General features: G+C 41.5%; 1 protein-coding gene across 3 annotated transcripts in view; it reads right to left on the minus strand.

Annotated features, from left to right (window-relative positions):
* Window positions 1-24,873, minus strand: part of LOC136877429 (sodium-coupled monocarboxylate transporter 2) — a 426,077-nt gene that overhangs the window by 291,997 nt on the left and 109,207 nt on the right. For 2 of the 3 annotated variants that reach the window (XM_067151480.2, XM_067151461.2), the window contains exon 2: window positions 19,491-19,598. The exons of the other annotated variant lie outside the window; for it this stretch is intronic. The gene's annotated coding sequence lies outside the window, so the exon portion shown is untranslated. The remainder of the gene's footprint in view (window positions 1-19,490; window positions 19,599-24,873) is intronic. 3 annotated transcript variants of the gene reach the window in all.

Consider the following 24,873-nt stretch of genomic DNA (forward strand, 5'->3'; position numbering starts at 1 on the left):
TATTTTATTTTGACGTGATCACGCTATATTCTTTGGGTTTGGTTGTGAGGTATGGGTGGTAATATGAAAAGTGCACGCAACACTTTGCGACACGCCGCGTCGTGATGAACACTTACTTGTCAGAAATAGGGATGGGACATATGGTTACTTTCCAGTATCATGTTCCTGTGTATCCGTTACACTGTAGTATTAGGTTGGAGTATTAGGATATAAAAGTAACATAATACAAATTGCAGGTCAACTTTTGGAAGGAACATTCCTTATACCTGCTGTCTCTTGTAGCCCCTAACCACACCTTAGCAAGTACTTATAAATAGCAATACTATACCTTCATCTCGCTTTCTTCTCTCCCACTGTCACTTTCGCTAGCTCGTCACTCACATTCTTAAGTATTCCTAGAAAAATGTTTGCAATGACCCACTTACATTCCGAGAACTAATACTTGCTGCTATGTGCATTCGTAGATGTCCAAGGATCTGTAGTTAAACAGACATTAGGACCAGACTTTATAAAATACGTTGATGAACGAGTGTGTCATACACCTTAGATGCCGCCGGAATGGGTCATGAGAAAATAGCCCTACTAGGCAAGTCGTAAGCAGAGTTTAATCCATCGTCGCCATAAGACCTATCTGTGTCGGTGCGACGTAAAGCAAAATAGAAAAAAAAAGTTTAATCTACTTTTCTGCTTTTTCTTACGTTGCACCGACACAGACTGATCTTACGGTGACGATGGGATAGGGTAGGACAGGACTAGATCGGAAGCAACCATGGCTTAACTGAGGAACAGTCCCAGCATTTGCTTGGTGTGATAATGGGGAAACCACGCAAAACAATCTTGAGGACTGCCGGCAGTGGGGTTCGAATCCACCATCTCCCGAATACAAGCTAACAGCTACGTAACACAAACCGTGTAGCCAACTTGCTCTGTAAATCCAGTATAAAAGGCTCCAAAATCATCATTTGTCATTTACAGAAGGTTGTGGGTATGTGGCAAACAACAGTGTAAGTGGCTTGTCCAGTGTCTTTTTTTTTTTTTTTTTTTCTTCTGTATATCACTTTCTTTTTGTACTGGTAAAAATTATGGTAGAAGCTTTTGCTGCATTGCCTCACAGGTTGCAGTCGATGACGAAATTTCAGGGCGCACAGATTCACGTAATGGGACTTGCGATAGCTTTTCAGGATGTGATATTTGAGTTCCATGTACATTATCAGAACTTTGTGAACCGGTAGAATGTTTAATTTTTTAAAATTATCATTATTATTATTTTTATTAATATTATTATTATTGGGTACATTATTTCAGCGCGTTTCTAGGAAACCGTTTTCCTGTAATTGAGTTTTTGTCCACATAAATCGTATCGGATGTAATACATCCACTCACTCATTGTCCAGAACACGGAGTGAAACCTGAGATGCAAGGTGGGAAGACCAACTGTATAACTGTGCCGAGGAACTACGCTTCTGTAACTGTACCGAGGAACTACGCTTCTGTATGTATCACCACCTGCAAGCCTAATACAAAGCACTTCGAATAACTAAAGAATATAATGTAACCGACCAGTAACAGGAAAGGAATGCCAGTACTACCACTAACCTGTTACAAAAGTATCGCTCGCGCCTGCGCAGGAGTGCGCCCTTAAAGCGAGCTGCTACGAGCTGCTATACTTCCTAATACCCGTTAGCCAATCAGAAACTCCCTACCCTTCCTTTGGTTTCGCTGAGACAGTTACTTTTGTATCAGGGTCTCCGGAGGAACATAATATTTCTGGAACAGCTTACTGTTATGGATTAGGATACAGTATCATGTTAGTATATGTAACTCCCATCTCTAGTCAGAAACTATACAAGCGACATAATAATCCTTTCGAAGACATGTACAATGCACGAGATAATCACATCCGCCGATGAGTCATCACAGTGCAGCTATGGCAAGAGAATGACACCAGTACAGCGCCCTTTTGTATTAGTATGGGCTGTAAGTTTGGAACCGAGTGAATGTATTTCGATGACAGATATCATTTGGAAGGGATTGACGAGTTCTTTTAAAGTTTTAATGGACAGCTGTACAGTGACATTTGAAACAAACAAATGGTACCGTGTAAAGTGAAATTTGGCGACAGGATTTCAAAATATTGACAACTGTCCGTCGAAAATACAAGATGATATTGATGAAAGGGCAGTAGGATGAGAGGACAAGAGTGAATCGATGGTGTACCTGAAAATAATGCTGAACTTTGTAAGGGAATGCAGGGTACGCCTTAAAGCCGAGCTTCAGAGCGAACAAGGAGGAGTGCAGATCACTGCTGTATCCATCATTGTTCAATGTAGTTTAGTACCTCTGCAACCCAGAAATAAAGCAAAGTTTTATTTTCTTTCCCATCACATTCAGTCAGGTCATTAGCACCCACTCTACACTCGAGGGTGAATATTCTTATGACTAACGTGCCACTCTCTGTTGATGGACGAAGAAACTCCATCAAAGATTATGCATGCTTCGGATCGAAACTTGGCGTTTATACTGCGTGCAGGGCGATCGCCCTGCTGCGTGTTAAGGGATGCTTTGCGGGCGTAGCACGTTTGTACGTGAGCGATAACTGGAATGAAGATTTTATTTCCAGACGACAGAAAACCTGAGCGTTCAAATAATAAAAAATAGCAATCACTATTTTAATTTAAAGACCATTCCGAAATAATCTGAACGCTGTTTTAGCTTAATGAAGCAGCTTGTCGGCGGATACAGAGTCTGTCTCGCCCGCAAGTGGCCACGGTTGCTCCGTAGTCCGACAGCTCTGCTCTCTGACCGGTCAACCGAGCAGAAGAGGGATGGCCACCGCTCTACCGTGGCTCTTCGCCTCTGTATTCGGGACACGGAGAATGGTTGGTCCCTACCGTCGTCTGTCCTGAGAATGTTTTATCGTGATTTTCCATTCTCTTGCACTAGGGCGAATGCCGGGACAGTTCCTAGTACGGCCGGCAACCATCTCTCCTTCATCGCACATCTCCTTCTCCGATACAAATTTCCTGGCCTGAAAAAACGGCGTTACCGTCCGGGAGGCCCGCCTCACCCTTCGGGGGGGGGGGGATGAAAACATTCAGCAGCAGCAGCAGCAGCAGTAGTAGTAGTAGTAGTAGTAGTAGTAGTAGTAGCAAAGCAGTGCTTCATTTGCTTCGTTCCAGTGCACGCCACTGTCACGATTTCTGGACAATAGAGTCAGTAAATAATACACTAGCCATCTTACTAATAAAAAGTCCTTATACAGTTGTTTAACTCTTGTATAGTTATACAGTGAATACACCCTGTATAAGCGTTTTACATTTTTCTTACTAATAAACGAGGTATACGCATTGTATTACTATACAGCACATATATACTCGTTCCAAGGCGTAGGAATCTCTTCCTGCAGTTCACTGACGTATTTCGCACGTTCACCGCCTTTATGATCGCTTCTACCGGTTATCTACGAGCAAAACTTTCCGAAAAGTCGCACAGTAGCAAGGCATATCGAAAAGGCAGTGGCAACACTATATGAGATAGCTGGAAATTGGCTTATACTAATATCAATATTTCTTCAGCTTGCTTGTGTAATGAACGCAATTTTTTTTTAAATGGAAAAGCTTAAGCAAATATCAATAGCTCCTAACTGGGAATAGTACGGAAAACGTATGCAATTGTAATTGAATGGGCGAGTTAAAAAGGTTACACATTCCAAAATCCTTACTTTTCAGGAGAAAGGAAAAACTGTTTTGTAGCTTTAAAAAATGGTTTGATCAAAAAAGTTTCTTTTTTTTTTGCTACGGGCTTTACGTCGCACCGACACAGATAGGTCTTATGGCGACGATGGGAAAGGAAAGGCCTAGGAGTTGGAAGGAAGCGGCCGTGGCCTTAATTAAGGTACAGCCCCAGCATTTGCCTGGTGTGAAAATGGGAAACCACGGAAAACCATCTTCAGGGCTGCCGATAGTGGGATTCGAACCTACTATCTCCCGGATGCAAGCTCACAGCCGCGCGCCTCTACGCGCACGGCCAACTCGCCCGGTAAAAAAAAAGTTTCTATTAGGCATTTATACATCATATTTCTGCGTATTCAACTACAAAGTATGGAAATCATATGACGTATGGTTTTCAAGTTATGCCATTTTTTTATCTCGAGGAATATGTCCCCTTTTATACGTAGCCTACTCAAATTTGAGAAAGATCTTTGCAGAGGCAGATAGTGTATAATAAACTCGCAATATCACAAGTCTATTAAGCAGTAACACATTATTACACAAAAATACGCTCAACCATCATTTGTTTTATACTTATTCATTGTCATTCCGTCTCTTTAAAGTGTTTTACTTTACGAAGATGTCTAACCTCCATAACCTCTGAATGGTGTATGTCTTCTATGTTTAAAATATCGTGAAGATCATCAACGTTATCGTCCATTCTTGTTCAATAATAAATGAATAAGTCGAATATTTCACCACGATTATATTACTGTAGACAATAAAAACACGAAAATAAACTGCTCACTCGTTTCTTTTTCCGCTGCTCGCTGCTATACAACGCTTATACAAGGGTCCTGGTCTGTACAAGCAATTCAGTGAATAACTATAACAGGTGTATACACAGAAGGCTTATACACGGTTTATTAGTAACGAATTTTACATAAACGGTGTATAAACCTTGTATAAAAGTTATACACCGTTTATTAGTAAGACGGTAGATGTAGCAGTGGCATTACAGTCGCGTGCGAAGTTGAGCGAGCGCGCTGTTTGGCAAAAGCTGGATTGTTTGGCACTGTCACTACTAGAGCTTGCCGATAAATTGAAGTGTATACTTCTCTGAAGGAAAATGCCAGTCTCCTGTGTAGATTATGGTTGCATAGAGAGGTTCATAAAGGGCAATGGCGTATCATTTCAGGGTATGTTTCCTTGAAATTAATTTCCGTGCGTATAAAATATTTTGCGTGACACTTTGTCATGTGAATTGGCCTACTTGGGCTGACTTAGCGACTGATTCCCCTGTCGGCGTGAATGAGATTCTTTGGATCTTACCTTGAAGACTGAAATTAATGTTTTAGGAAATATAAGAGATGGCATTTTCCTTTCACTGAATGGCCATGCCTGTGAAAGTGAATATCCAGAAAAATGATGTGCATGATACCGAGCGAGTGGCTGCAGGCTTTAGGTCACGTAGCTGGCACCGTGCATTCAGGATATAGTGGGTTTGAACCCTACTGTCGGCAGTCCTGAAGATGGTTTCCAATTTTTACACCAGGCAAATGCTGGGGCTGTATCTCAATTAAGGCCACAGTCGTTTCCTTCCCATTCCTAGCCCTTTCCTGTCCCATAGTCGCCGTAAGACCTATGTGTCGGTTCGACGTAAAGCAAATTGGTACAAAAAAGAAAATAAGAAAAGATGTGTATGACAGCCTGGAATCGTGCTCCTTTTTTTTACTTTTTGTGTGTATTGATGTCCTGAACAGGACACTGTCCTTGAGGCGGTAGAGGTGGGATTCCTCGCTGAGTCCGAGGGAGAAACCGACCCTGGAGGGTAAACAGGTAAAGAAGAAGAAGAGTATCTATAGTATTAAAAGCTATGGAATATATTATTTTCTGTATATACGTTTGTTGCTTTCCCTTCGTACAATACGTGTAGCAGTCCCCATTCATACCTTGGCAGATTTTACCATTTAGATACCAGATGTGAAACACCGTGAGAACATCCGAGTCCGTTACCTTCATCAATATTATTCCTTAAATGCCATATAGGACTATATACAAGCATAATAAATTATTGACCGAGCGAGTTGGCCGTGCGGTTAGGGCCACGCAGCTGTAAGCTTGCTTTCGGGAAATAGTGCGTTCAAACCCCACTGTCGGTAGCCCCGAAGATGGTTTTCCGTGGTTTCCCATTTTCACACCAGGCAAATACTGTGCGTTAATGAAGCCCACGGACGCTTCCTTCCCACTCCTAGCCCTTTCCTGTCCCATCATCGCCATTAGGCCTATCTGTGTCGGTGCGATGTAAAGCAAATTGTAAAAAACATTGTATTTTTTTAGTTCTCTTCAATCATACAATTTACCACTTCGTACGAGAGAGAGGACATTTTCGGTCGTTTCCATTAACGGAAATCATTTTGCAAGTTAAAATCTTAAAAGCAAATCATACATTTTAGGGAAAGCTAAATAAAAACTCCATAATAGGCTGAAGCCACAACCGAGTGTCACATTTCCACTTGTAATCACGTTTGGAAAACATCGACGACAATAATAATCCGGTAAATCTATCTACAAGGGGCTGACATATTTGAGCACCTTCAAGTATCACCGAGCCGAAACTCGAGCCGAACAACTTGGGCTCAGAAAGCCAGCGTCTAAACCGGCAATAATAATATTTTGTCTACATTACTCCAAAATTTCGTCTAAAATCTCGCTCATATGCTTCGAACGAGAGGACATTTTCGGTCGTTGGGCAGAATTATATTAAAATCCTGGTCATTTACACAAAAATAGCGAAATATACGTGCCCTCGTTCTAAACGTAGGCCTATGTTGTTAGAAGACTTAACATGAACAGTATATTGATTTTGTGTTACTTTACTGCACCTGAACACCGTCTCTTATCCCGCATTTAGTCCTTTATTTATGGTTTTTGGGCTTTCGTTTTTTACTGGAGAGAAGCATCGGAAGTATACTGTAGTATCTGAGAATGTTTACATGTAAGAATTTTAAACCATATCAATATCCACACAGTTTTAGAAGTCCCCTATTTGCATTTATGAGTACAGCGGAGTGAGCTCTTTGACAAAGAGCTGCGATTTCAACATGCTCCGCACGCTACAGTGATTCTCTCGCAGACTAACTTTATGGTCTGGACAGTGCATGTCGTAATTGCTAGTCCACTGGGAGCGACTACACGCGATTACGAGACCAGGCAACTACGTGCGCATTAGCGCGACTGATCCCAAAGCGAAGTTTGTTTAACGGATCCGCGTCCACTGCAAGCGACCTCACGCGACTATAGCCGACAACAGGCGACAAGCGACAGATCCCCCTCGAATGCGATTTGCCGCTTATAGTCGCCTCTGCTTCACGGTTCCTGCAAGCATCCGGTTGTCTGTCGTCGTCATATGCAACATTATTTTGATTATTACTACAGTATGAATCAACATTAATTTGTCGTGGATGTAGATACTGAAAAGTTGATAAGTGCGGTTTGTGACAGAACACTCCTCTGAAATATTAAACATAAACGCTGTCATTCTCGAGATATACGACACAAACTATGGTCGAAAGTTGCAGAGGAAGTGGGTGTTGATTATGACAAGTACTCTTATTAAATTATTTATTTATTTATGACGAGCTGAGTAGCTCGAACGGTAGAGCGTTGGCCTTCTGTGCCCAACTTGACAGGTTCGGACCTAGCTCGGTCCTATGGTATTTAAAGGTGCTCAAGTACGTCAGCCTCGTGTCGGTAGATTTACTGGTACTGTACGTTAAAGAACTCGTGCAGGACAAAATTCTCGTACCTCGGCGTCTCCCAAAAACCATAAAAAGGTAGTTAGCGGGACATAATACAAATATATTATTATTATTATTATTATTATTATTATTATTATTATTATTATCATCATCATCATTTCAATACGGTAACGTGTGCAGTTCCTCTTATAGACCCTAATATAAAATGAAAAGGAAATAAAAAAGAGTACACTTCAGTGGAAGCAATACCTAAAAATGTTCTATTATTCGATTCGTGTTCACAGAAGCATCTACAAATTTGTCTCCGATGCTATAAGCAGTAGTAACACTTCTGTTTTCGTGTGAAGCAAATCTGGTGGGCACACCACTGGTTTCTGATTGTGACTGTCGATGTAATAATGCCACAGCTTGTTGTTCACCTTCTTTAATCATTTTAATAACTTGACAAAGCCTACTACAGAAACTCATACAGATCTGTATGGAGTACAGACGCTAATTGTCGTCTGGGCAGTACTACTCTGTATACAGCATGCTTCTCTCTTAGAGGTGAAATAAAATGGCGTATGGCTTTTGGTGGCGGGAGTGTCCAAGGACAAGTTCGGCTCGCCAGATGCAGATATTCCGATTTCACTCCCGTAGGCGACCTGCGCGTCATGATGAGGATGAAATGATTATGAAGACGACACATACACCCAGCCCCCGTGCCAGGGAAACTAACCAATTAAGGTTAAAATTCCCGACCCTGCAGGGAATCGAACCCGGGACCCCTGCGAACAAAGGCCAGCACGCTAACCATTTAGCCATGGGGCCGGACTCTCTTAGAGATACTCCGTCAGAACACTGCTATGTTTATGTGTGATAGTTGACAACGTCACAAGTACAAATCTTGTTTAGAATGGATGGCTCTGAAAAGTGATTGTTGTGATGTTCAAAAATGTGTTCTGTATTTGCAAGCCTTAATGACCCTGAATTTAACAAGTTACCTTGTAGTCAGATATGGGCAAAGTATTTCAATTCATGTAAGCCAGTTGATTGTAGTTCAGAGTAATTAAAACTTGCAGAACACTTGCAGAACATATTTCTCCTATACCAGGACACAATGCAAATGTATACAGACTATTTTTATTGATATCAGCACAATGGACTGATAATAGGAACCATTTCAAAGTAGAATATCTGAAAATCCTCTTAATGGTTCAATATAATCTGTATCTTATTATAAGTGTTAGACATGCCAAAACTCCTGAAGGCAACTGAATCTTAAGAAAAGTACCAGCAAAGCATGTAAATTAGTTCCATTGTTTAAATTTGGTAAGAATGCATGATATAATATACAAAGGGATAAATTTTGCTTATGTATTTGAATGAGGAAAGCAACGGGAAACTACCTCACTCCTCTTTTCCCTAGTACGCCTCTTCAGTGACACCTAGGCTATTTATAACAGCTGTTGGCGGAGTTGCAGAGGATCAAACCAGCCTTCGGGCTGAATACCCAACATACAACACATACTGAAACCGTACAGTGTCCTGTACAGCTCATTGGAATTATAGGTGCCTTTCTACTTCATTAAAATCACTCCTAAAGGTCGCGTCATTGGTAGCAGTACGGGCGATGGGGATCGAGCGGCGTCCGGCCAGAATGGAACCCGCGAAAGAGCGCCTGGAAAACAAAGGGAAGACAGAGCAGGAGCCAAACCCCCGCGAAAATACCCTCTCAACTTGCAGAGGGAGCTAGAAGAGGACGCGATGCTGGAGTAGTCAGATACGCCCCGAGGTGTGGCTTAGCTTCCCAGAGTTCCAGACTAACATAAGGAACTTCCGGTTTTTTATGCACTGTTACGGGTGCCAAAGTCGGATTTTGGCGCGTAAAAATGGGATGATATTTTGATCCAGACATAGGAAAATTATGTGAGACACACCAATGAATAGAGCTGAATTTTCTGCGTTTCCCAGACTAAAAATATGTAATAATTTATTCAGGGGAAGAAATGAGGTCACCAGATGTCCAGATTTAACATATTGCTAACACATGTGAATACAACAGCGTCACCCAAGCTAAGAGTCGCGCTCAAAAGATGACTCCACCCCCCAAGGGACGCTAATGGATTAATCAAAAGAGGGAAGAAAATTGCATAAAAACTGCCGATCGTAGGTCCAGCACGCCTTGCTCAAATGAAAGAGGAGATAGAGGGCCACAAGATGCACTATTTAAATGTCTTCAATTCTTGGTATGAAAGGAGCTCTTGTCCTTAAAGGACCGTGAACGTTTACGCCCCCAGGCTTCCGGCGGGGAAAATAATATAGGCCGGGCTGGCCATCGCAGAAGACAGTTCTTTGCGGGTCGTTGAGAAGGGACAGTGTGTCCCGTGGTGCTGCAGTTTTACAGTCCGAACCCATTGACCGCTTACTAAGAGCGTTATTGTGTCCGTCGCGGCAATGAAGTACAAAGCCTTTGTGAAGTGTAAACGGGAGGCCAAACGAGCCTAGGTGAATTGTCTCTGTGCCGCGTGTCAAACTAGTTAATCCGCGAGCATAATTTACAAACGAATAGCGGAAGTCGGCTGGGACTATGCCGGCTTAAATGAGTCAATGATATTAATAAATTGGTATCACCCAAAGTGTTACTCTGAATCCGGGTGCTCGAGTCTCGTGAGCCACCCGATCCCTGCTGTGAACGCGCCCGCCGTGATTTGAAAGACCGGCTTATTCGTGGTGTAAACTCTGGAAATAGAGGCCGTGTGACGAGTGGTGAAGTGTTACCCATTTTGGATTACTGTAAGATTTCAGCTGTGAACGAGTTCCCCAGGATGTCGGACTTGTATGGACCAGGGATGAAGGACTGCACGCCCGCCACCAGCCCCGGGGTCATGCAGCACTAAACTCCACCATGGGTCTCCCGTGGAAGGAAAAACAACGGCCACCAAACAGATGAGTGATGTCCAAATCTAATTTCTTAAGCATGATAATGTAACCGGGGATAGGATTAGCTTTCTTTTGTAAATATCAAAATGTTGTAAGATAATGCATGTCCTAATATGGAAATTTTATTGATCTTTATAATGTTGAAGTAAATTCAAGGGAGCTGAATTCCCGGACGACCCATTTTTTTCTTAATGATTAGCTTATCGTGAGGGTTATATTTTTTTTTGCTAGGGGCTTTACGTCGCACCGACACAGATAGGTCTTATGGCGACGATGGGATAGGAAAGGCCTAGGAGTTGGAAGGAAGCGGCCGTGGCCTTAATTAAGGTACAGCCCCAGCATTTGCCTGGTGTGAAAATGGGAAACCACGGAAAACCATCTTCAGGGCTGCCGATAGTGGGATTCGAACCTACTATCTCCCGGATGCAAGCTCACAGCCGCGCGCCTCTACGCGCACGGCCAACTCGCCCGGTGGTTATATTTTTAGTAATATGTAGAATGTCCTAGCAAATATGGGAACAAGGTTAGGAGAATATTTGAGTTCCCCTTAGGGGTGGCTGGAACAATAATGCTGGCGAGCAGGGAAAACCATGTCAAAATGTTGTTAGTTACTGTCCCACGTGGCTATCGTATATGCCGGGGAAACTCATGGGTCAGTCAGACAATGCATGCCTAGCTTACACATATAATCAGTGCATGTACAGCAAGAGAGAAGAAATCCCGACCGGGAGAGGTATATGCTGTGTTTTTTAGGTAGTTGTGAGGGACCATGTGCAAGTCTCCCGTGATTTTTGATTAATTGGCCAGAATGGTTTGGAGTGTTTTTTTTTATCTATAGCCGGGGTCAGACACAGAGGCAGGAGTCTCTAATCTTTGGTCAAAAGATTTAAATATAGGTATATTTCCTGTGCGAGGAGCGAGGAGTATGGAGTATGGAAAGGTTGACTGAGGAGTCATATGAGCCCTATGCCCAAGGAAAGAAGATACGCGATATAAGACGTAATGAGAGGGCCGAATGCCCGAGGAATTTACGATGAGATGAGTTAGAAGTGATCGTGCCCACAGTCGGCGTTCAGCGGTAATAATGAGAAGGGAGAGAATAAAAGTGTATTTCTAGGGAACTCAGCGGTAAGATGATGTAAACAAATGAAATGGGCCAGGGATATGTGCCCCGGCTGGCCATGGTAATTGAGAGGGGTCAAGAATCTGCCGTGGCTAATGAATGAGTGATGGCTGGAGTAGCGAATGACCTTCCCTTCTTTTTTTTTGTGAGTGTCTGCTCCTCGCCCCCTCACGACAGAGCTGGTCCCGCTGTGCTATTATAGTTAAGGTTTGAGGCTATGGGCTTCCCCCGTAAGTTGCTGTTGTTTAACTGGTCCAACTAAAACACTGCCGGCAATGATAATATCACGCTGATTTAGAAGGTATTTAATAAATGAGTAGGGATCTCCCCCAGATATCCGGTGATATGAGACTGTAGCTAGTCTAGGGATTTTCAGAAATCCACAGTGCCTCTCGGTCGGGAGTCTGCCAGTTCGACCCTGGATCATGATGGCGTTCTTGAGCGAGCTGCCCCAAGCTTGCGCCTTGGGCCGGAGACAGTGATAACCATGCTGTTTCTTTCTAGGAATGGCTCTCCTTTATGCATGAAGTGTATATATACATATATCTGTGTATGTTGAGTAATTATGTGCATATATTTTTGAGTTCAAACAGAACCTTTGTACAACGTTGCGTGGTCTTGGTGATAGATGAGGAAGTCCGGGATTTAGCTAAATGGTGTGTTTGTTTGTGTATTATGCAAATGTTTCTTTTAATATGGTAATTATGTAGCGTAGGCCCCGGTTATTTTCGTGCTAAGAACAGGAAGTAATATGTGAGTAGGGACATCAGATCATCTCACGGTGTGATCGACAGAATAATATTTAAAAAATGTCATGAACGGTATGAACTAATGAGGAAAGATGAACGATAGCAATCGCAAAACCTCAATTACACCGTTATGCAGACGACGCCCATGGGCGATTCATATTTTAAAGTGATCATTATTTTCTTTGCCTCCCGTATGCGGAGAGTTCATTGTATAGAGCTGTATCAATTTCTTTAACATGTCATATTTGAATAAATTAGTATTCGTAACCCCTATTTTATGATTCTTGTCATTTGTAGCAGTGCTAAGCAGTATTCAGTAGGCATTAGAACCCAGAGATCCTACTTTCATATTATATACATAAGGCTCCATCTTAAGTATTTTTTTCTTTTTTTTTTTTCTTTCTTTCGAACGTACCACTCCCCAAGTGCTCAGGCTGCCGGGCCAGCACAGAAAGTAGGAAGAGGAGCGGTTCGAAGCTCGTTAAGCAATTCGACCCGCTCTTCAATCCAATCTCATCCGTAGGTGTTTACCCCGTTACGTGGAGGCATTCTTATGCGTGGGTCATCCATTCGAGGCCCGGAAGGGTGTAATACATGTATTTGAAAATTAGAATATGTCTAAATTCAGACTCTCAGTGGAGGACTTTAGTGTCCTTTTTCCGACAGTGTCCTCCTTATAAAAAAAAATAGTTTCGTCCTCTTTTTTAAAAATCTATTTGCATTTGGTCTCCCTAATTACAGGGCACGTCCGCTAACATGCTTTGCCCTTTCCCATCTCAACATCGTCGAAAGCCTGATTGTAAGTTAATGTAGTCTTAACGTGCAGTATTGATGAGAATCTAAGAACCAGAAAAAGTCGTGTACTGCAAATTAAACTGTGTATATTCTACACTAGAAATAGCCACCCTTGAAAATATCTGGAATCTCTGCCATTTTTCCCCATACCCGATGGGATCGCAAGTGAGATGAGTGTTGCACACTCAATGTTGGCTCAGTTTTATAGCCTAACGGCCTTCGTGATAGGCCGGGCAAGTTGGCCGTGCGGTCAGGGGCGCGCAGCTGTGAGCTTGCATCCGGGAGATAGTGGGTTCGAACCCCACTGTCGGGAGCCCTGAAGATGGTTTTCCGTGGTTTCCCCATTTTCACACCAGGCAAATGCTGGGGCTGTATCCTAATTAAGGCCACACCCGCTTTCTTCCCAGTCCTAGTCCTTTCCTATCCCATCGTCGCCATAAGACCCATCTGTGTCGGTGTGACGTAAAGCAAATAGCAAACCTTCTTGATACAGCCCCTATGTGGAGAAAAGGGTGTATTCTGCCCGAAGGCAGGTCCGAACCTCCGCAGAGGTGTGCCTGAGCCGGAGTTTACGAACGGTAGGGTGGCCAGTTCCTTTCCGCTCCTCCATTTCCTTACTCCCCACCAACAGCGCGTGGCAACCCATCCAGATCTTGACCACGCCCAATGTCGCTTAACTTCGGAGATCTCACGGATCCGGTATTTCAATACGGCTACGGCCGTGGGGAGGGATACACTAAATTATTACGAGTTTCTTGTGTGGTGCAGCGAGTTGTGTTTAAAAGAAGAGACGTGTATTAAGACGTCTTGTTCCCGAACTGGAGCTGCTAATCAGACGTAGCTTAAGTCCTCAATGCGGCCGGAAATCGAACTCAGTACCATCTGAAACGAAGGCCGCTACGCTGACTATTCAACCTAGAAGCCAAAAATGTGAATAAATTTAAAGTACTTGGAACAAAATAGTAATTAATGGAATAGTTTTCTAATGTGACAATAATAATTAATATTAATAATTAATATAATTAATTAAGAATTAATAATTAATATGATAATAATAATAATAAAATTATATTATAATTATTAAAATTATTATTATTATTATTATTATTATTATTATTATTATTATTATTATTATTATTATTATTATTATTATTATTATTACAGTATTTCATTAAGCATTTGCTCATTCAGTTTTCTAAAGGAGTTGACAAGTGCCTGGCTGTAAATATACACTAAAAAGATTTTTCACATAACCTTCATCTGATAATTTTCAGGCTATTATTTCCGCCATTGTGTACTTTGCTTTTTGGCTTATGACGTATTTCAGCGGCCGTGTGAAACACATTACCCGTCTCATGAAGCGAGATGATTAATGGCCTGAACTGCCTCGCAGAGGTATGGTTAACCGAGAGTGAGTCCACAGAAAAGTGTTATTTTTTAATGCTACTTTTTTTTACAAACGGATTCTGATCATAAATATGCGGAAGGCTCAGACTGTTAACCATATGGTAGCAAGTCAATTACGGAGCGCAAACAATACATTTAACTCTTATATATGGCTTGTACGGTCTGAGGACCACCTCTCAGGACAGAGGAACCATTATCAAAAATTGTGTATCTACTTGGTCTACGTGTGTTAAAAGCTTGTCTGCTGTAAGCACAGTCCCCGTGCTAAAATACCTGTGCACATTGGCGCAAGTCGCTTTCTCTCAGTCGGCCTCAGTTTTGGTCGATAGGTATACCGGGTGGTTCATCAGCCCCTTGCTATATACTTTTATGCATCCCGTCGCTTATACTACAATTCTGAAATACATCGGTCCTCCCACTTAGGCCTAGGAGTGGGAAGGAAGCGGCCGTGGCCTTAGTGAAGGTACAGCCCCAGCATTTGCCTTGTGTGAAAATAGGAAACCACGGAAAACCATCTTCAGGGCTGCCAACAGTGGGATTCGAACCCACTATCTCCCGGATGTAAGCTCACCGCCGCGCGCCTCTAACCGCACTGCCAACTCGCCCGGTGGTGTGTGTATTTAAGAGACGAACAGGGAGACTCCAAGAGAGTTGATGAACTAGTGCCCATGTGTTCAGACATGCCGGGCAGCGGTATAAATATTGCTTTGTGCTCCAGGCAGTTTTAGTGAGAGGAACTACAGAAACAGTGCCACTGTGACTGGACGCGATGTGACGTATCAGGGAAGGTATTGAATTTAAAATCTGAAAGATACGTGATCCGTAATTAGACACAGCGCGTGTTCAAGACACTCGTGTGAGCGAGGCATAACGCATAGTGGGAAGGAAACTGTACTTTCTAATTGGGATTTGTGCTTTAGAAATATCGAAAGTTCTCGGATTATAAGCTTTAATCCAACGCACACCGTGTTTTGATCATGAATGCAGAGATTTAAATTTCTCAGCTTAGAAGGGAAAGGGAAGAAATTAATGCCAGTGAAATACAATTGAAGTTGTAGTAGTGAGGATAAGTTTATGAAAGCATAATCAGCGCTGGGAGGTGTGTGTTCCATGTACTTTATGAAGATTGATGCTGTTTTTTTCAGAAGAACTGTTTTAAAAGAGTACCTTGGGGACGATGATGAACAGGTTTGAGCGTCAACCGAGGACTGAACCCAGGAATGACATCCAAATCTGCAGCACGGACGTAATGGGCGTGTAAACCTACACATGAGCTTTCCATCGGCTCGGACAATAGACAACTCCATCACCCACATAAGTAGACCACAAATATAACTTTTGTAGAATTAGTTGAATGCACAAAGCATGGGTTAGTGTGTAAATAAGCATAGATTAGACGTAATATTGGGCGATATACCCAAACCCAGAAACTTTTGTTTAGTTAGTCTGCTGAAGTGAGCTACGATAAGGGATATTTGCATGTTAGTATAATTTCCTTGGATTAAATCAATGGAAGGTTATCTATGTTTCATAATTAGCACAGGGAATATTTAGATATAGTAATGGAGAGTGCAGCCGGCTCCGTGGTGTAGGGGTAGCGTGCCTGCCTGGAGGCCCCGCGTTCGATTCCCAGCCAAGACAGGGATTTTTACCTGGACCTGAGGGCTGGCTTGAGGTCCACTCAGCCTACGTGATTAAAATTGAGGAGCTATCTGACGGTGAGATAGCGGACCCGGTCTAGAAAGCCAAGAAAAACGGCCGAGAGGATTCGTCGCGCTGACCACACAACACCTCGCAATCTGCAGGGCTTCGGGATGAGCAGCGGTCACTTGGTAGGCCAAGGCCCTTCAAGGGCTGTAAGGCCATGGGGTTTGGTTTGGTTTGATTTTAGTGGAGAGTGCTTGCGAGATTGGGAAACGTAGCGTTATTTGTGTACACTGTCCAGTTAGTGAAGTTCTTAGGGAATTTTCGATAGTGTGGGAACTGCACGTCTTTTCTGTAATGCACGTAATTTGTAATAATGTATAGTTGAAGCAAGCACTCCGTTTTATAGAGGTAATTTTGCATGTTTGGTTTTTATAAGAACGTGACTGTAAGTGTGTACAGCGTGAAATCGAACCTCATACCCCCATGTGTAGCCAGGGTTTCTTGTGTTGATTATCTTGTGTAAAGTAAATGCAGAGAGTTTTGAAGTTAACTAGTGCAATTTGAGTAATTTCGATTTAATTGGTGACATAGAAAATTAAAAGAATATGGTATTGTTGAGTTGCATTCTGCGGGACATGAATCAAGAAATACGTTTAAATGAGTGAATTAGCCTGACACGGAAGCATAATTGAGTTTTGTATTGTATGCTAGAAAGTAGCATGAAACTTGGGGTTGAATTTGATAAGAAACGTTTCCCTGATGTTTTGTAAAGGAAAGAATGTCTGATTTGTTTAGAAGCCAGAAAGCTCATTTTTAGACAGGGAATTTTAAGAACAAACAGAATCTCAGCTGATCAGGGAGTGGGGCGTGTCCATTGGTGACCGCTGCGATGAGATGTATGAGGGGTAGAGGCAAGTGTTTGCCGTAGGCCAGTGTTGATGACATTTTTTTCTCTTTGCTAACCATTCACCAGTTGCAAGAATATGTTTCGTGTTCCAAGATCATAAATCAAGCTATTTAATTTATTCTGTGTCAGTTGTCACCGTTATGTCAAGTAAAGAATTACATCTAGGTAATAATGATAGGAAGGATTACGATCCCTAGAAAGCGTACTCTAGGCAGGGTTTTCAGGTGACTTCCATGACAACCAGAAGAATGCCGGTTCGATTCCCAGACAAACCAAGGACATCGCGACACACAATGGTTCCCGGCAGTACAGTCACCTACCTGAGCGTTTTCTTTGTATATATCCTTACCAAGTAAATTATATCTATATAGTTGTTTGTATGTGTTTTGTGTGTTAGTTTTGACATAGGTTCCGTCCTATCGTCATTCTCTGTATTTTGCTTGTGGAGTTTTGGGTTCAATTCCCGGGCCCGACATCGTGTTTTATTATGTGAGATGTGTTTTCCATCATTTGTTTTGGTGATTTGTTTTTGTTTTGTAGAATAATCAGCCACTCCCGGTGCGTCTGATAGAATTTGTGTTTTATGTGTAATGTTACCACATTGTTTAAACTAGTTATGTACTAGTTTCTTTGTGTGCGCATTCACTAATGACTACAAAATAGCTGAAGTTGTGAATATGGTCGTTGATGGTAGAGGACTTACGTGGGGGAAACTTAAAAGAGGAAATTAACGTCTTATCTTGTGAAAGTATATTTTTAAAATTTCGAAGCGGAATTTCACCACAAACTTAAAAGTCGTTATGACATTTCTGTACAGGGTTTTGTCCGCTGTATTCTTGAATAGTGTTTGTTTATTTCACGAGAATTTTGCCGTAATGAGGTCAATTAAAACTCTTAATTGAGAATTGATGCCTGTTGATTCGCCACAATGTAGCATTTCTAGATTTTACTCCGCATAGTAGACCTTTAAGGTAGATTAAATTCGTTTTTAGCTGAGGACGTTTCACCACCTGAAGGAGCCGGAAGATACAGCGGAGAAAGTGCGTACATACCGCGCACGGTCTCTCCAAGGGGGTCATTGTCCATACATCCATTCAGGTATTCTGGGACTTGGGATGTGGTGGCATCGAACCCTGGCCAAATAGGTCTCAAACGAGATATGTGGTTACGAGATAAAAACCAGCAGAAATCGTGAGTGCTACTATTAATTCATTGTGGGTACCCCGAATCAAACCATAAAATTATTACAGATACAAAGAATATGCACTTTACAATATTAGGTACACATACAGACCAGGAACAGGTAATGTATAGGCTGGAAACATGCGCGTTGCATGCCAAGCCTCACAATAGTTAACTTGGCTGGGGTGCGGTGCGGGTTGTGATAGTGGACGGTGCTTCAACGTTCGAATTCCACCCATTTTTTTCAGCCAGCTGACTGGGATGTGGAAAGGTTGCATACTTAATAGTTTGCACAGACTGATTTTCTTATTTGGACCTGAAAAGGACCATTGGTATGGTGGCATATGGTACGGAACTGGGTTGAAAGAGACTAGGAAACATGTGTCAGGATTTCATTTACGTCTTTTAACGCAACACCTGCTCGAACTGACGACTTCAGTGGTCGATACAGAGCTGCGCGCGATGTTTTAAGGAGTCTGGCACGCTGCAACATAAAAAGAATCCAGGGGTGTAAGATCGGGCGATCTGACGTGCCATGGGACAAGTCCTCCCCTTCTTATCCATTCACATGTAGATGGTTCCAGACGTGAGTTTCAAGCCACATCCTGCAGCAGTCAATGAGTGGCACATATTCCAAGAACCAGGGACCACACAGTGGTATCTTAAGTTTTATAGAAAGTCCATGGTTCGTGTCTTGGTCTTTAAAACTCTGGGTTCTATTCTTGTTTAGGATATTCTTGGAAAAATCCCCGAATATCTCTCAACAAATATTTTTTGACACTTTACCATTCAAAAATTCACTTCACAGTTGGAACGACAGTTTGGTTTTACCAATTGACAGCCAATTAAAGAAAGCTGATACCCGTAGCGTTCAGGCTTGCCAATATTGAAGTATCCAACGTATTGGCCCAGTGCTCAAGCAGCGGGCTCATCAGTTGTCTAGCAAACCTCACAGAGGTGCTACTGCAAGCCTGTGCACTAGGGATGATAAATATCTTCACTCGCTATAAATAACTGATAAATATCTAATCAAGCGTCTTGGAGAGGTGATACAATCCAACAGACAATACCGCTGCCACTGAAGGGTAAAACGCTGGAAATTTCAAGACTAAGAAGCCTAAACAATCTATTTTGTTGAATAAAATCACTTTTCAAAGATCGATATTGTCATCCTATAAAAGGGACATGGTTTGGTGGGCATTGGACTCTTCTATTTAGTGTGCGGGTGGTGTTTGTACTAGAAATGCCTCGACGTAATATTTATTGAATGTACTGCAGAATCCTAACCTGATAGGAGAACTCCAATTGTCAGTAGACCTGTTGAGGGATTTCTCTCCCTCGAAGAAGTTGTGGAGACAATAATCCACCAAGTTAGTCACACCACGAGGAAATGATCTAGAACAAAACAGAATATAATTAAATTACTTAATTTGTATATGCTAACTGAAGCTGATAATAGAAAAATGGGATCCAGATGTGCAGTAACATTTTAGATCAGAATCGACAAAAACAAGAAGTTTGCTTCTGAAACTAAATTTGATTGCATGAAAAAATATTCGGCCTGATACAACTGGTTATAGAAAAGGAACTTTGTACGTAGGCAGTGAATGTTATCCTGGAAGCAGAATCTCCAACAACAGTTCGACATTCACAATACGGTAACTGTTATGGGCAACACAAAACAGGGATAGGGAATTTTTTTGGAAGTTGCTTTACGTCGCACCGACACAGATAGGTCTTATGGCGACGATGGGACAGGAAAGGGCTAGGAGTGGGAAGGAAGCAGCCGTGGCCTTAATTAAGGTACAGCCCCAGCATTTGCCCAGTGTGAAAATGGGAAACCACGGAAAACCATCTTCAGGGCTGCCGACAGTGGGGTTCGAACCCACATCTCCCGAATACTGGATACTGGCCGCACTTAAGCTACTGCAGCCAACGACCTTGGTGGTAGGGAATCTGTCACCCAGGTGTCATGTCTAGATGCATACCGATCGTGATTGATTGATTGATTGATTGATTGATTGATTGATTGATTGATTGAAACAAAAGGGGAAAACATTCACAATTGTCGTCATTCTTCTGTGAGAAAGATAAAAGCAGTTTTATGTAGCATCTACAAGACAGTGAAATCAGATCTAAACACGTACTTTCTGGTACTAAATCATAATATTAACTTGTGCTCAAATACAAGGAGTAAAGTGGACACGTGCTCGCGGCAACCAATGCATGAGAGATCTCCATGACATTACCGGAAGAATATCTGATCAATGTGAAGAACCCAATAAATGTAAACAAAGTCCTGCGAGAGTATAAAAAATATACACTAACAATTGTTCGTTTTAAAATCCTTTATCAGTGATTAAGGCCAAAGTTCAGAAAACATGTTTCGTTCTCAAGAGAATATAAACAAAAATACACTATTCAGAGGTTAGACCGATAACACAAGTTGAGCAATGGGAACTGCTTGTGTTATCACGTAAGGTTATGGACTGCGGATAGAGCTGTAGTGATCGTTTCGCTTGCTTTAACCTATTATGTACTGGGGAGGAACTAGGGTCATATTACAAAAATATATTAATGATAAAAAGTCAATTCCATGATATATCTTTCATATTATGGGAAAATTAGAAATAAGCTAAGATAATTCAGGACTGAACCAAGACAAAAAATGACTAGTATCAGTTCTGGGATCTTCGGCCGAGTGGAAAGGTAAACAACTGGTACGTTGCACGCCGCGCTGCACATGCTATAGTACTGTTCAAACTGAAAACATTACCCGGCAAGGAAAGGGCACAAACTCTCCCGAACATTTGAGAACCAGTGTTGGTGAAAATGATAGTATATAGTCTAATACGTATATGTGCCAAATATTACGTGCAATGGCCTATGGGGGAGCGGAGAAAAAAGGTGTCAATTGCACTAGCAATTCAAATTGGACACGCTTTATTCCCAGCCCTAGCGCAATTCAGATAACCACTGTCTACATGGTCTCAGCAGACCTTTCTCTATACTTTACTCCGTTTTTTTCTCTTTAAGACAATGCTTCTCAAAAAGTGATCATTCCTGAAAAATTTGCAGGGCAAATTCAACCAGCATCGGAGGTTTTTTAACTGTACAAGAATATCGTCACGCAGAGGTGCGAACTCCGCGGCTGCTACGGCGTTCAAGCACCCTCACAAACAGGGAGAAGAAATATGGAAGATAACAGAAGAAAAGAAAGAAAGATAGAAAGAAAGAAAGAAACCTGATGGAATCTTAATTTTCGTCGTATTTCTTTAACCTTAACAGTACCAAAGTATTGTTGTCCCGTGCATTACCAATGGCGAGGCTGAGAAGCCCACTAACAAATTTTTGTTTACTTTTCTCTCAATCACAAGTGAGGTATATGTATATTTTGATTTATTCATTAGATCTGATTCGTCCAAATCTTCATTAAGGTTAATTGATTCCAGAGGTAGTTGCTGAAGTTCGCTTTAACTATCCTCGTTTTTGCATGTACATCAGAAGGCAATATTTCAGCTCTGAGAAGATTAAAAACTTACCTGCGCAGTACCATGACGCAAGGAAAATTGAACGACAATGCAATCATGCATGTTCATAATTGAGAAATGAAAAAATAAATTGAACCTCGAAACTATGGCGAACAATTTCGTCAAATGATTGATTGTTCGTTTGAACAATTTATGAGTGAGAATTAAAGATTTTAAATTTTGTACCCTACTAAAGACTCAAGACGTTCAGTTTCTTTTTTTCATTATACAAATCAGACTAAATCACAATTACTTCTGGAGTAATTCAAGGCAGTGTAATAGGGCCCCTTCTATACACGATTTATGCTCTCGACTTACCGGATTGTGTAAATTCGACCATGGCACAGTATGCCGATGACAGTCATTTACAGAGCGATGAAAAACAATGATGATATTGTACAATTCCAGTCAGATCTGGATAGTATAACTGTGGTGTGAGGTAAGTAAAATGTACATACATAGTAAAAAGTGTAAATATATAAGAATAAGCAGAGCTATACAACCACTCCAGAACCAGCCTACTCTATGTGAAATCCAAGTACCGACTTGTAACTCCATCAAACTGCTCGGTATTCATATTATGGACAACGTAAATGGAATGAACACGTGGAGGAAGTGAGGTGTAAGGCATACAGAGCGCTAGGTTTTGTCCGTACATGTCTCTCGGGAGGAAGAAGTAATGCCCTACAAACGGCCTATACTACTATATGGTCTTCCTTCCTGGCACTCGACGACAACGGAAAATGTGAGGAAACTAGAGGGTTCCAGAGACGAGCAGAACTTTTAATTACAGTTGGGCCCACGAGAGTTGAAGTCTGACGTTTAGCGCCACCGGCGAGAAAAAGTTGACTAACGCTACTCGAAAATGGTCTGTTGCTATGGCAACGAAAACAGCGATGCCACGTTTAAGGATGCTGTCGCCACGTGGGTTGGCTTGCTCTCAGTCGCTTTTGTGATATTATTCGGAGTGGCACTGTGTTAGCTGTGTTAGTTGTTGCTGCTTTATGTAATAATTTAAGTGTTTGTTTCCTGCATATTATTTTCGTTCTTAGTTTATTTTTGTAAGTTAATCAGTGGCAAGTTGTACAGTTCTATTCTCTATTTAACATATGTATTTGTTGAGGTTATTGTCATTTTAGTGAATATGAAATACCATATTTATCGCAATGACGTGTTCTTTCTTAAATGCCGGAATTATTTGCACGAGCTTAGGAACGGGTCAAGTTTATTGAATTGCATTAGGCCAACATAGTTGATTAAATACTCAACCTGTATGAAAGGGTGATATGTCGCAGATTGAGGTAACTATGACAACGCAGCGTACTTCGTAGTTACTGCTTTCGCCGCTCAAATGTCAGACTTCAACTCTCGTGGGCTCATCTATAACAAACAAATCCCTTTAAACACAGCCAGGTCATTGCTACTAGACTAGCGAACTCGTTACGTACACAAATAGACGTAGCCTTCCTTAAGAAATCCCTGACAGACTACACACACCTCTCCCCTTTCCACCGCCCGCAGCTTAATTACTGCTCTGTTAAGAGAGGCCAAGGAGTTACTCTTGTCCCTCCCCTCGCCAGAACAACCTCATATTTAAATGGGTTTTACGCAAGGGCTGCTCGTACCTGGAACCTTCTACCATAAAAGGTATATGTAAATAGATACCCGTATGTGATGCATATAACTTATATAAATTAGAATTGCAAGAAAGATGGGTGCAAGAACAGTTGAAGATCAGTGAATGTGTATGCGTGCGCGTGTGGGAGTGGTTGTGAATGAGTCTTTATACAGACTGGGTCTTATTACTCTAATATGTATAGAATAAATCAAGATATACACATACATGTGGGGATTGAGGTACAGTACTTCCGTATATGTGGGGATTGCCCTTTCTCCATCTACCAGCCTTGTAAAATTTAAGGAAAACAAATATAATAATAATAATAATAATAATAATAATAATAATAATAATAATAATAATAATAATGCATACGGGAGATCGTGGGTTCGAGCCCCACTGTCGGCAGCCCTGTAGATGGTTTTCCGTGGTTTCCCATTTTCACACCAGGCAAATGCTGGGGCTGTACCTTAATTAAGGCCACGGCCGTTTCCTTCCAACTCCTAGGCCTTTCCCATCCCATCGTCGCCGTAAGACCTATCTGTGTCGGTGCGGCGTAAAGCAACTAGCAAATAATAATAATAATAATAATAATAATAATAATAATAATAATAATAATAATCACCAAATTTGAAGCAATTTACCATTTCTTAAAACTCAGTTTGGTATAATTTAAGAGAAAACGAGTCTAATGTTTCTTTACATTAAGATTTGAGAGACACAGTTTGTATCTACCATCCTTTTAATTCACATGTATTGAAAACTAGCCGAAGAACCCGTGCTTCGCTACGGAATTCTCAGAAAGACTATCTTTGTGGTATTCCCAGCTCAAGTCAACATAGGTCATTACAATGATGCCAGTAGGAGTGTAGCGATTAAAAGCAATGTTATCCAGGAATAATTAATGAACAGTGAGAGTGTGTATGTGAGGATCTTCAAAAGGCAGAAGTATTCAGTCAGCAGTATGTAAAGATTGTCGTTACAAGGAAAATGTCCAGATAGAGGAGAGTAATACTAAAGAAGTATAATAATTTACATATGATAACAATGATATTTATAATATGATGCAAAAGTTGAAAACTAGAAAAGCGGCTGGAATTGATAAGATTTCTGGGGATATACTGAACCCATAATTCTACGATGAAAAATAATTACAGATATTTATTTCAGCTACAAACAACTTTTTTGAGAGCAGCCATATTTTCAATGCCAAAGATGAGACTGAGACAGGGCAATGAAAGTGACAAGTTTATTCTAGCCCATACCAGAAGACATAGTGCATTGTAAACACTACATCCTGCTAGCAAAGGCATTTTATAGATGTAAAATCTCTCATATGTTTAAAACACACCTTTACCTTTTATATGGACTTGTTTGTACTAATTCATTATTGCAGAAAAAGTGCCTGATAGAACAATAGTTTGTTTTCAGAGTGTTTGCTCATTCAAAAACATCTAAAACTGCGTTTACTTGAGGATAAAATTCAGACATTTTCCGGGGCCCTCCCCTCCACTTTTTTGTA

Source organism: Anabrus simplex, chromosome 1 (assembly GCF_040414725.1).
Source record: "Anabrus simplex isolate iqAnaSimp1 chromosome 1, ASM4041472v1, whole genome shotgun sequence".
In the NCBI taxonomy this organism is placed as follows: Eukaryota; Metazoa; Arthropoda; class Insecta; order Orthoptera; family Tettigoniidae; genus Anabrus; species Anabrus simplex.